This window comes from Dromiciops gliroides, chromosome 1, assembly GCF_019393635.1.
Source record: "Dromiciops gliroides isolate mDroGli1 chromosome 1, mDroGli1.pri, whole genome shotgun sequence".
Lineage (NCBI taxonomy): Eukaryota > Metazoa > Chordata > Mammalia > Microbiotheria > Microbiotheriidae > Dromiciops > Dromiciops gliroides.
Genome location: NC_057861.1, coordinates 666,250,121 through 666,261,042, shown reverse-complemented (window position 1 = coordinate 666,261,042; position 10,922 = coordinate 666,250,121). Strand labels below are relative to the sequence as shown.

At 40.9% G+C, this 10,922-nt stretch overlaps 1 long non-coding RNA gene across 1 annotated transcript; it reads right to left on the bottom strand.

Moving 5' to 3' along the window:
* Positions 1 to 2,269: 2,269 nt before the first annotated feature.
* On the bottom strand, positions 2,270 to 10,916 carry LOC122735159. The gene is made up of 4 exons (XR_006354103.1): positions 10,818 to 10,916; positions 10,154 to 10,209; positions 9,649 to 9,736; positions 2,270 to 2,460 (listed from the first exon to the last, which is right to left on the bottom strand). It is a non-coding gene; the product is annotated as an uncharacterized LOC122735159 (long non-coding RNA).
* Between the last annotated feature and the right edge of the window lie 6 nt (positions 10,917 to 10,922).

Below are 10,922 nucleotides of genomic sequence, written 5' to 3'. Positions count from 1 at the left end.
CAGTGCCCCCAGGGCAACTCTATAATGAGCAAGGGGGAGGGAGTTGCCACTTTGAGAGCTCCTCACTGTATAGATGAATTTACAAATCCCATCTTCCTCTCATCCCTCGTACTTCGCCCCCTAGCCCCCAAAGTGTGCTCTCTGGATATGACAGTCCCTTACCTATGTGGAGCTTACTATCTAATTTGGGGATAAATGACAAATAATACAAAACAGAATGGCAAGATTTTTTTTAATGTCCGTTTTAAAATAACACTTTATTTTTTTACATGTAAAGATAGTTTTCGACAAGCAATCTGATATAGGTTATACAATGTGCAATCATGTTAAACATATTTCCAGGTCATGTTTTGAAATAAACAGAACAAAAAGGTAAAACCACAAGAAAAAAAAGTGAAAATAGTATTCTTCAATCTGCATTCAGACTCCATCAGTTCTTTCTCTGGATGTGGATAGCATTTTACATCAAGAGTTTTTTGAAATTGTCATGGATTATTGTATTGCTGAGAAGAGCTAAATCTTATCATAGTTGATCATCACACAGTGTTACTGTTGCTGTGTACAATGTTTGGTTCTGTAGCATTAGTTCATGTAAAGTCTTTCCAGGTTTTTGTAAAATCTGCCTGCACATCATTTCTTATAGCACAATAGTGTTCCATTACAATCATAAACCACAATTTGTTCATCCATTCCCCAAATGATGGGCATCCCCTCAATTTCTAATTCTTTGCCACCACAAAAAGAGCAGCTATAAATATGTTTGTACATGTAGGTCCTTTTCCCTTAAGATCTCTTTAGGATACAGACCTAGTAGTGGTATTACTGAATCAAAGGGTATGCACAGTGCCAAGATTTCTCAACTTGAACTCTGTGAACTTTTTAATGTTTTTCCCCAATTACATGTAAAACCAACTTTTAATATTTTTTAAAACCTTGAGTTCCAAATTCTCTTCCTTCCTTTTCCTCCCCCTCCCTCGGATGATAAGCAATTTGATATAGGTTATACATATGGAATCTTGCAAAACATTTCCATTAGTCATCTTGTGAAAGAGTCTGTGAACTTCTAAAAAAAAAAACCATTTTGATTCCCATCTTCTGTAAGAGACCTTTCTAGTTCTCTTCCCAAACCTCTAACCCCCAATACCTTCCTCCTGAGATTACTGCCCATGTATTACACTGTTAATCTGTTATACACATAGTTCTTTGCATGTTTTCCCCATTAGAATGCAAGTTCTTGATGACAAGAACTAGTTTGTACTTAACTTGAAGGCTGGCACATATTAAGCACTTAATAAATGCTTACTGGCTTGTTTTGTGTATTTAAAACCATTATTGAGAAGTGGTCCATCAGTTTCACCAGACTGCCAAAGGGCTCCATGACACCAAAAAATACAAAGATCCCTTGTAGTCAAAATCAAATATAAAATTGTTTTGCTTTTAAAGACTTTCATGATCCGACCCATTCTACCTTGTCTTTACCCTCACCATAACACTAGCCTCTTTGCTTTTCCTTGAATTCAGTACTACAACCACCAACCACCATTTTCTGACGCCAGGACATTTTCACTTGCCCTCTCCATATAACTGGAACTCTCTCATCTCTATTTCCTGGGTTTCCTGAAGTATCAGCTGAAGTTCCTTTTTCTGCAAAATGCCTTTTCCAGTCCTCCTTAATGCCTTCCTTCTGAAACTATCGCCAATTTATCCTTTCTTTATCTTGTTTGCATATGGTCTCCTTGAGCTCCTTGAAAGCAGTGACTGCTTTTTGCCTTTCTTTGCATTCTAAGTGCTTAGCATAGTGCCAGGCTCTTCATAAGTGCTAGTTGATCAAATGCCTGTCAAGGCCAAGATTTCTGGAACTGAATTCAATTTAAAACACTGAAACGACCTTAGAACAAAATGTATTAAAACTGTAGTTCAGCTTTCTACCCAGAGTACCCTAGTTTCTTCTCTTCAGGATCCAGAGGCTTTCACATTTCAAATATTTAGGGCTGATTCAGGTAGGTGCCAGAATTTGGCCCTAAGGCCCCATTTTTCATTTCTATACCCAGAGTAGCTTGTACATAGTTGGCATCTATTTGTTGAATTGACTGGAATGAACAAAAACTAAAGAAAAGTGTACACTCAATCATCTGGTTTGATTTTGTATACACTTGTTTAAATCAGAGGCATATCAAGCAGAGTAAGGCAGAGGACAGTTTCTAGAATGGGTCAGCTCATTCTACCTGAACCAGGAAGAGCTGACTTGAAAAAAGAATAAAGAGAAGACTGTGATTTAAAAAAAAAAAGTTTATTACAATGTACAATAGACTAAGATGACACAATCTTGACTGCAGGTGGCAACAGATGTTGAAGTAGGAAATGCAGATGTCACAAAGCAAGAAAGAAACCAAAAGGAATCACCATCTTATCTACACAGGAACGTCTACTTTTTGCCAGATTTCTTAATTCCACCACTGGCTGTAAGAGAAGAAAATATTATTTTAGAAAGAGAAGAATGCTGGGCCCTCATTTGTGGCCACTAAACTTGATCTGGCTTGATTTTAGCCAGAATTACAATTCTGTCCTACATGTCCCACTCACTAAGTAGGAAGTTCAACAGCTCTCACATCCACTCTCTTCTCTCTACCCACACTACAAACCCTTCAACACCTTTCCCCTGGATTATTGTCATAGATTAATTGGTCTCCCTGTACCTAGCATCTCCCCTCTGTATGCTACACTGTTGCCAAGTTAATCTCTTTGAAATGCAGGTGTCACCATGTTTACTCTGCACAAAAATTCAGCAGCTCCCCATTATTTTCAGGATAAAGTACAAACTACTCTGTTGGGCATTTGAAGTTCTTCAAGGTGGTCCCAGCCTTTCTTTCCAGGCTAATGATTATCCCTCAGGACTCTTCACTATTGATAAATTGGCTGACTTGATACTTCCTCTTTTGGACATTCTACCTTCTGCCTCCCCGCTTTTGCTGATCTCATTCCTCAGTTCTACTTTTTGGAAACTCAAGCTTCTTCAGACCCAGTTCAAGTGCCATTTCCTTCAATAGGCCTTTCTTGTTTCCCTTAGTTCTTATTAGAGCCCCATCTGCCCAATTTCTGTGTATTTATTTTGTATTATTCTGTACTTCTCTATAAACATTGTATCATGCTGGTACAGCGTAAGCTCTAAAGCTGGAACTATCTCACTTTTGTCTTGGTATCCTCAGTGTAAGGTAAATAGGCACTTTAAAAAGTGTTCTTTCATTTCTGCAAGCTGAATATAAGTTAAACATTTTAACATCATTTACAATGCTAACAGAATTTTAGAGCATGTCTTATATACTGGTACATGTCCAGTTTTGGTCGATATACTTTACTCATTTATTTATTCATTCATTTTGCATGGCAGTGAGGGTTAAGTGACTTTCCCAGGGCCACACAGCTAGTAAGTGTCAAGTGTCTGAGGCCAGATTTGAACCCAGGTCCTCCTGAATCCAGGGCCAGTGCTCTATCCACTGTGCTACCTAGCCACCCCTCACCATTTTAAATGATTATCTAGGATGGCTCAAGGGAAGAGGGTCAATATACTTTATTTATTTATTTTTAGTTTTTTTCTAGTGAGGCAATTGGGGTTAAGTGACTTGCCCAGGGTCACACAGCTAGTAAGTGTTAAGTGTCTGAGGCTGGATTTGAACTCAGGTACTCCTGACTCCAGGGCCGGTGTTCTATCCACTGTGCCACCTAGCTGCCCCAAATAGAATCTTGGGGTTTGTTTGTTTTTGTTTGGTGAGGCAATGGGGGTTAAGACTTGCCCAGGGTCACACAGCTAGTAAGTATCAAGTGTCTGAGGCTGGATTTGAACTCAGGTCCTCCTGACTCCAGGGCCGGTGCTCTATCCACTGCACCACCTAGCTGCCCCCAAGGGTCAATATACTTTAAAAGGAAAATGGAGAGGGCAGCTAGGTGGCACAGTGGATAAAGCACCAGCCCTGGAGTCAGAAGGACCTGAGTTCAAATCCAGCCTCAAACACTTAATACTTACTAGCTGTGTGGCCCTAGGCAAGTCACTTAACCCCAATTGCCTACCAAAAAAAAAAAAAAAAAGGAAAATGGGGAAAACAGAAGGCCTGAAAAATTACTTAAAGCTGTGGAAAATAGTTCTTATGAGGAAAGGCTAGTTACTGGGATTCTTTGGCCTAGAGAATCCTTCTGAAATGTAATCAGTTCTAATTTATCTCCCTTAACAAAAGAAATCTAATAGCTCATATTTATGTAGCACTTTACAATTTACAAAACACTTTCCTCTCGGTAATCCCATGAAAAAGGTAGTGCAGGTATTATCATCCCCACACAAATGAGGAAATAGGTTCGCAGAAGTAAAATGACTTATTCAGATTTACTCATAACCACACAGTTAGTAAGTCATATGATATTTGAACCCAGGTTGCTTGACTCCAGGTCAGTATCTAGATGTGTAAGATGTAGCCCATTCCTAAAAGGAGTTTACAATTTGGTTTGAGAAGACACACAAAAAGTTAATAGAAGACCACATTTGACAATGCCAAATCAATGGTACAATTTGATTGGTTGTTGTCCTTCCTTCTTGAAGAGGACCAAAATGTCATCACTATGTTAAGAGTCAGGTTACAGTGTATCTGACTGGTTGATCAGGCCAATATGAGCTCAGGATGCTTTACCACAGGTTGAGCACAAATAATCAATAGGAGGTATAAAAGTTGGCAGGAAGAAAAAGAACTGTTGGCTAGGATAATGAGATAAGGCTTGATGGAAGAAGGAACAATATTAGCAAAGATGTGGAGAGAATTGTGAGGGATTTGAAGGACCAAGGGTTTAAATGGGGTAACAGTGGGAAATAAGTCTGGAAAAATTGATTTTGGACAGACTGTCAAGGTACTTGAAGGCTAGGCTGTGGAATTTGGGCAAGTAAAATTTCTTACTGATAAATATTTAGTTAGCATGATAAGCCCAAAAGGCAAAAGAATTTAGAAAGAAAACTAACAATTGTTAGGAAAAATATCATTTGCGATTTTTTTTACATGACAAGTGTTTATTTACACACATGGACTTCAGGGTAAGAATACAGAAAAGGACGGGAACACTGACTGCACTGCAGTATACATAGATTTATTGTAGAAGAAATAACATGTTAAAGACAAAGATCATTATAAAGGCAGTGCAATGTAGTGAATACTGTTGGATTTGGTTAGAAGACCTGGGTTCAAATGCAGATTTAGATACATAGTAGCTGTGTTACCCTGGGCAAGTCACTAGTTGTGAGGATCAAATGAAACAATGTAAAGTACTCTAGGTCAGCTATCAGATGTTAAAAGGGAAAGAGAATGGATAGCTATGTGTGGATATATTCTGCTTTACTGTACTTATATGTTTACAAGGAAAGATTCTATGGGGGAGGGAGTTGGGAAGTGACCAATGATATATACATTTATGAAAGAAAAGTGTTATTAATTGGTTTGGGATATGACATTATATATGAGAGATCAAGGAAAGGTGGTAGGATGATTAAGATTGAGGGGGAGATTCCTCTTAAATCAAGATTAACAGTTAATATGCCATGGGGCAGCTAGGTGGCAAAGTGGATAGAACACTGGCTCCGGAGTCAGGAAGACCCAAATGGAAAGAGAAATGAGAGTGATGCAGGAAAGACATGAGAAAAAAGTCAATAGTTTGAAAAGCCAAATGGAAGCCAGTGACTTTATGACAAACCAAGATACAATAAAGCAAATCTAAGTGAATAAAAAAATAGAGGGCAATGTGAAATATCTTCTGGGAAAAACTGCTGACCTGGAAAATAGGTCCAGGAGGGATAATTTGAAAATTATTGGTCTACCTGAAAACCATGATCAAGGAAAGAGCTTAGACATCATCTTCCAAGATATTCTCAGGGAAAATTGCCCTGAAATTCTAGAAGAAGAAGCTAAAATAGAAATTGAAAGAATCCACCGATCACCTCCAGAAAGAGATCCCAAAAGGAAAACTCCTAGGAATATTATAGCCAAATTCCAGAGCTCTCAGGTCCAGGAGAAAATATTGCAAGCTACCAAAAAGAAAGAATTCAAGTACTGTGGAGCCCCAGTCAGGATAGCACAAAATCTAGCAGATTCTACATTAAAGGACCGGAGGACATGGATGGAATATGATATTCCAAAGGGCAAAGGAATTGGGATTACAATCAAGAATCACCTACCCAGCAAAACTCAGCATAATCTTTCAGAAGAAAAAATGGGACTTTGATGAAGAAGAGGACTTTCAGATATTTGTGATGAAAAGACCTGAACTGAATGGCAAATTTGACTTTCAAATACAAGACCCTAGAGAACTATAAAAAATTGGAGTCGGGGGACATACCTGGGGTGGTACAGTGGGTGACTATCTTGTGTCTGAGGCCGGATTTTGGCTGGGATCTCCCTGGGTCCAGGGTGGATGCTTTGTCCACTGTGTCACCTAGCTGCCCCATGATGACATCTTTAGGGTTAAACTGAGGGGTAAGGGGAATGCACTGGGGGAGGGGGAAGGGCAGAGGTGAAATCCTACATGAAACAAACAGGAAAAGGCTTATGGAGTGGGGGAAGAGATGGGAGAGGAGCAGGGCAGCAAATGAATTTTATACTCATCAGAAAAGGCTCAAAGACCTTAAACTCATTAGAGTTGTCTCAAGGAGGGACTAACACACACACCCAACTGAGGGGAGTAATCTATTTCATCTGGGCAGTAAATGAGCCTAACGCTCATTAGAATTGGTTCAAGGAGGGAATAATGTACACACTCAATTGGGTGGAGAAATCTCTCTAACCCTGCAGGAATATAGGAGGGGAAAGGGATAAAGAGAGAGGGGCAAAATAAGGAAGGGCAGAGTGGGGGAGGGGACAGACAGAAGCAAATCCCTTTTGAAGAGGGATAGGGTGAAAGAAGATGGATAATAGAATAAATATCATGGGGAAGGGAATAGGATGGAAGGGAAAGTTAACAATAGTAATCATGAGAAAGAGAAAAGGGGGGGAAATTATACAAAAAATATTTATAGCAACTCTTGGTGGAGGCTAAGAATTGAGAATCAAGGGAATGTCCATCAACTGAGGAATGATGGAAGAATCTGTGCTATATGATTGTGGTGGAATGGTCTTGTGCTATAGCAAATAACAGGATGATCCCAGAAAAACCTGGAAAGACTAGATGTATAGTGAAGTGAGCAGAGCTGGGAGGACATTGTGCATAGTGACAGCAGTATTGTTCAATGAGAAATTGTGAATGACTTAACTACTCTCAGCAAAGCAATGATCCAAGACAATCCCAAGGAACCAATGAGGAAGCTTACTATGCACCCCCATAGAAAGAACTGATAAAAAGAACACTTGTGGATTATACATATACAACCTGGTTGCCATCTTGTGGAGGGGGGAGGAAAGGGAGGAAGGGAGGGAGAAAAATTTGGAACTCTAAATCTTATGAAAATGAATGTTGAAAACTACCCTTACAAGTAACTGGAAAAAATAAAATAAATGTTTATTGCAAAAAAAAAAAAAGAGAACAAAACAACATCTTCCCTCTACCCCCTCACGCTATGTACTGATATCACTCATGCCTTTCAAAGCCAAACTCCCCTCTTCCCCAACTCAGTGGTTTATATTTGTTTCCTCCATTCCTTCACTTCTTATTCCTTCCCACTTTGACTCCTTTCAAACCCTTCTAACCTGACCTCTATTATTCAACAGAAACTGCTCTTTCCATAGTTACCAATTATTTGTCAACTGCTAAATCCAATAAGCTTTTCATTCCTTAAGCTTCCTGATCTTTGTTGGCTTTTGACACTTCTGATTGCCATCTCTCATCCCTCAGTTTTTGTGCCACAGCTTCCCTTCATCATTCATGTCTTGGGCAGCCTTCTCTCTTTAAACCTTTTCCTTCTGTTTTTATCAGTTTTCATGGATTCAGTGATCATTTCTTTTCAGATGAGTCCCAAATCTATATATCTAGCCCTGGTTTTCCTGTGCTCTGTCTGATATAGAACTTCCAGCTAGACAACTTCACCTAAATGTCTCACAAGGTATCCCAAATTCAGTATGGCTGAAACAGGACTCTTTATCTTTCTCCCTAAACCTATCACTCCTCCTTAATTCCCTATTTCTATCGAGGACACTACCACCTTACCATTCACCCATACTTGAAATGCCAATGTCTTCAACTCTTCATTTTCTTTCACCCCTTTCACCTAGCAAACAAGTTGCTAAGTTTTGTCTATTTCACCTCCACAGTATTTCTTGAATTCAGGCTCAACCCTGCTTAGTTCCTGAGATCAGGAACATTCAGGGCAGTACAGTTGTACTTCCCTTTACTTATGTTGCTACTAGATAGTTCAGGCCCTCATCATCTATTCTCTGTACTATGGCAATAGCCTCTTAATTGATGTCCCTATGAATTCTCCTCTCTAATCTATCCTCCACATATCTGGCAACATTTTCCACAAGCACAATTCTCACTAAAGCACTCTTTGTTCAAGAATCTTCGGCCACTTCTTATTGCCACTAGGATAAAATGCTAACTCATCTTTTTGGCATATAAAGCCTTCAATAGTCTGGGTCCAGCTTATCTTCCTAGTTGATAACACCTCCTTATAAACACTATACTTCAGCCAAACTTGCTTAATTGCTGTTCTCCAAACACAACACTCCTTCTTGGAACAGGCTGTCCCCCCTAAAATGTGATCACTCCTCACTTCTGCCTCTTAGAATCCTTAGCTTTCTTCAAGGCTCAGCTCACTTCCCACTTACACAAGGTCTTTTTTCTCTTATTCCTCCAGGGTTTGTGGAGGTCTTCCTCTCTTCAAATTTCTTTGTACAGTTGGTATCTCTCCAGGAGAATGCAAGCTCTTGAGGACACTTTGTATTCCCACTACCTTACAGTGTTCCTTGTACTGAGCACAGTGCTTTTCACATTTTTTTTTTTATGCAATTGGGGTTAAGTGACTTGCCTAGGGTCACACAGCTAGTAAGTGTTAAGTGTCTGAGGCCAAATTTGAACTCAGATCCTCCTGACTCCAGGGGCCGGGTGCTCTATCCACTGCGCCACCTAGCTGCCCCTCACATAGGTTTTTTAACAAATGCATAAACAAAATTGATTTGGGTTTCAAGTCTGGGTTTGCCACTTACTAGCTTCATCCCCCAGCAAGTCTTTACATTTTTCTGAACTCTGGTTTCCTAATTTGTAAATTGTGTATAATACCATTTACATCAATTGCCAGATGTTGTTGGTTGTGACAAATAAAATGAGATAAATGTTTAAAAGCACTTTAACAATACCAGCTATCATCATCATTATGTGCTTCAACTAGAATGTTAAGATTTAGTTAAAGGTAGTGGATAAAGCACTGGCCCTGGATTCAGGAGGACCTGAGTTCAAATCTGGCCTCAGACACTTACTAGCTGTGTGACCCTGGGCAAGTCACTTAATCCTCATTGCCCCCCCCCCCAAAATTAAAGATTTAGTTAAAGGTTAAAACAAAGATTTAGAGGTGCTGTGGTAGTATCTTTTACACTGGGAATAGCAATTTAATTTCTGAAAGTGCTTTTTATCTTTCCTAATGAGTACCTTTTATAGATTATTCAAAGGACTAGGCTTTTTAGCAAAACTTACCAAGTGGTCCCTTCCCAGCAGCTTTTGCTTTTAACTCTTCCAGTTTTTTCTGTTCTTCTTTTTGTTTTTGTTTGAAAGCTATATCTTCCTAAAGAAAATGTGGAACACACTGTTGAGGTCCCAGCTGAACTTAGCTGGGTGATTGTAACTATAACTACTGGTACTTGTCCCTGAGAATTCTGATAGTGGGAGATGAGCACATTTGAGTCATGTACTGGCTAAGCACTAGGAAGGCCTGGCCTGTGGGGGGAGGGGGAGTCTGCCCCCAGTACTCTTTCCCGGCTAAGGTTTCCTCCCTTTTTTAAAGCCTAAGTCGGTAAAGTCCACCCCCTTCCCCCAATATTTGGGGGCCAGTATAATCTTACACGGAGCCTAGGGTAAGTAGACTACTACCATTCCCTTGCCTATTACCTCCCACTGGGGTCTGAGGAGGATCAAGTATATAACATAAAACCTCAACTTTCCCCCTACCCAATACCCTTTCACCTCTTCCTAGATCCCTCACCTCATCCATTTCCTTGGTTTGCTTCTTGGGCTGTTTCAGAGGCTTCTTCTTACCACCTGTCAAGAGAGATAGGAAACCCTGTTATTAAGGTTTGGGAGACGGCTGAAAAATTCTGGGGGTGTTTCCTGCTTCTTGGGACAGGAGGCTAGTAGCCGAGGCCTATGGACTCCTTTCCATTGTGAGATTAAAATTGGATATTAGATCATAAATCTCCCCTACTTTTAGGGTGACATGTGGTTCATTACTCTGGGGAGGTGAATGGACCACATGTCGCCCTAAAAGTAGGGGAGATTTATGATCTAATATCCAATTTTAATCTCACACCATCTTCTATCCCCGGGCCTGGCGGGAAACCAGAGACCTCAAGCTTTTCTTCCTGGGAGTCTGCCCCGCTCCTGGGTCTGTGGAAGGGGTATCGGAACCCAGCTTCCTCCTGTGCCCCTCTGTACCTCGGTCTTGAGGTGAGATCTTGGGGTCAGGGAATCCTCTCTTGGGCCAGGCCGAAGGATCCGGCCGTATCAGCCCCTCTTGGGCATCGGGGGAGGGCTCGGACCCTGGGCTCCTCCTCCAGCAGTCCCTCGGTCTCGGTGCCCCCACCCGGGAGTGACCAGGCCATGCAGCCCCCAGCTGCCACCCCTACGTCCCGGGTCTTTGGGCTACTCACCCTCGCGACCCGACATCGTGCAAGCTGCTCGGCTTCCCCAAGCCCCCTCACTGCCGGAAGCGGAACCTTCGGGTCCGCCCCTTCCGCCTCCATCGTCAGGCTGAT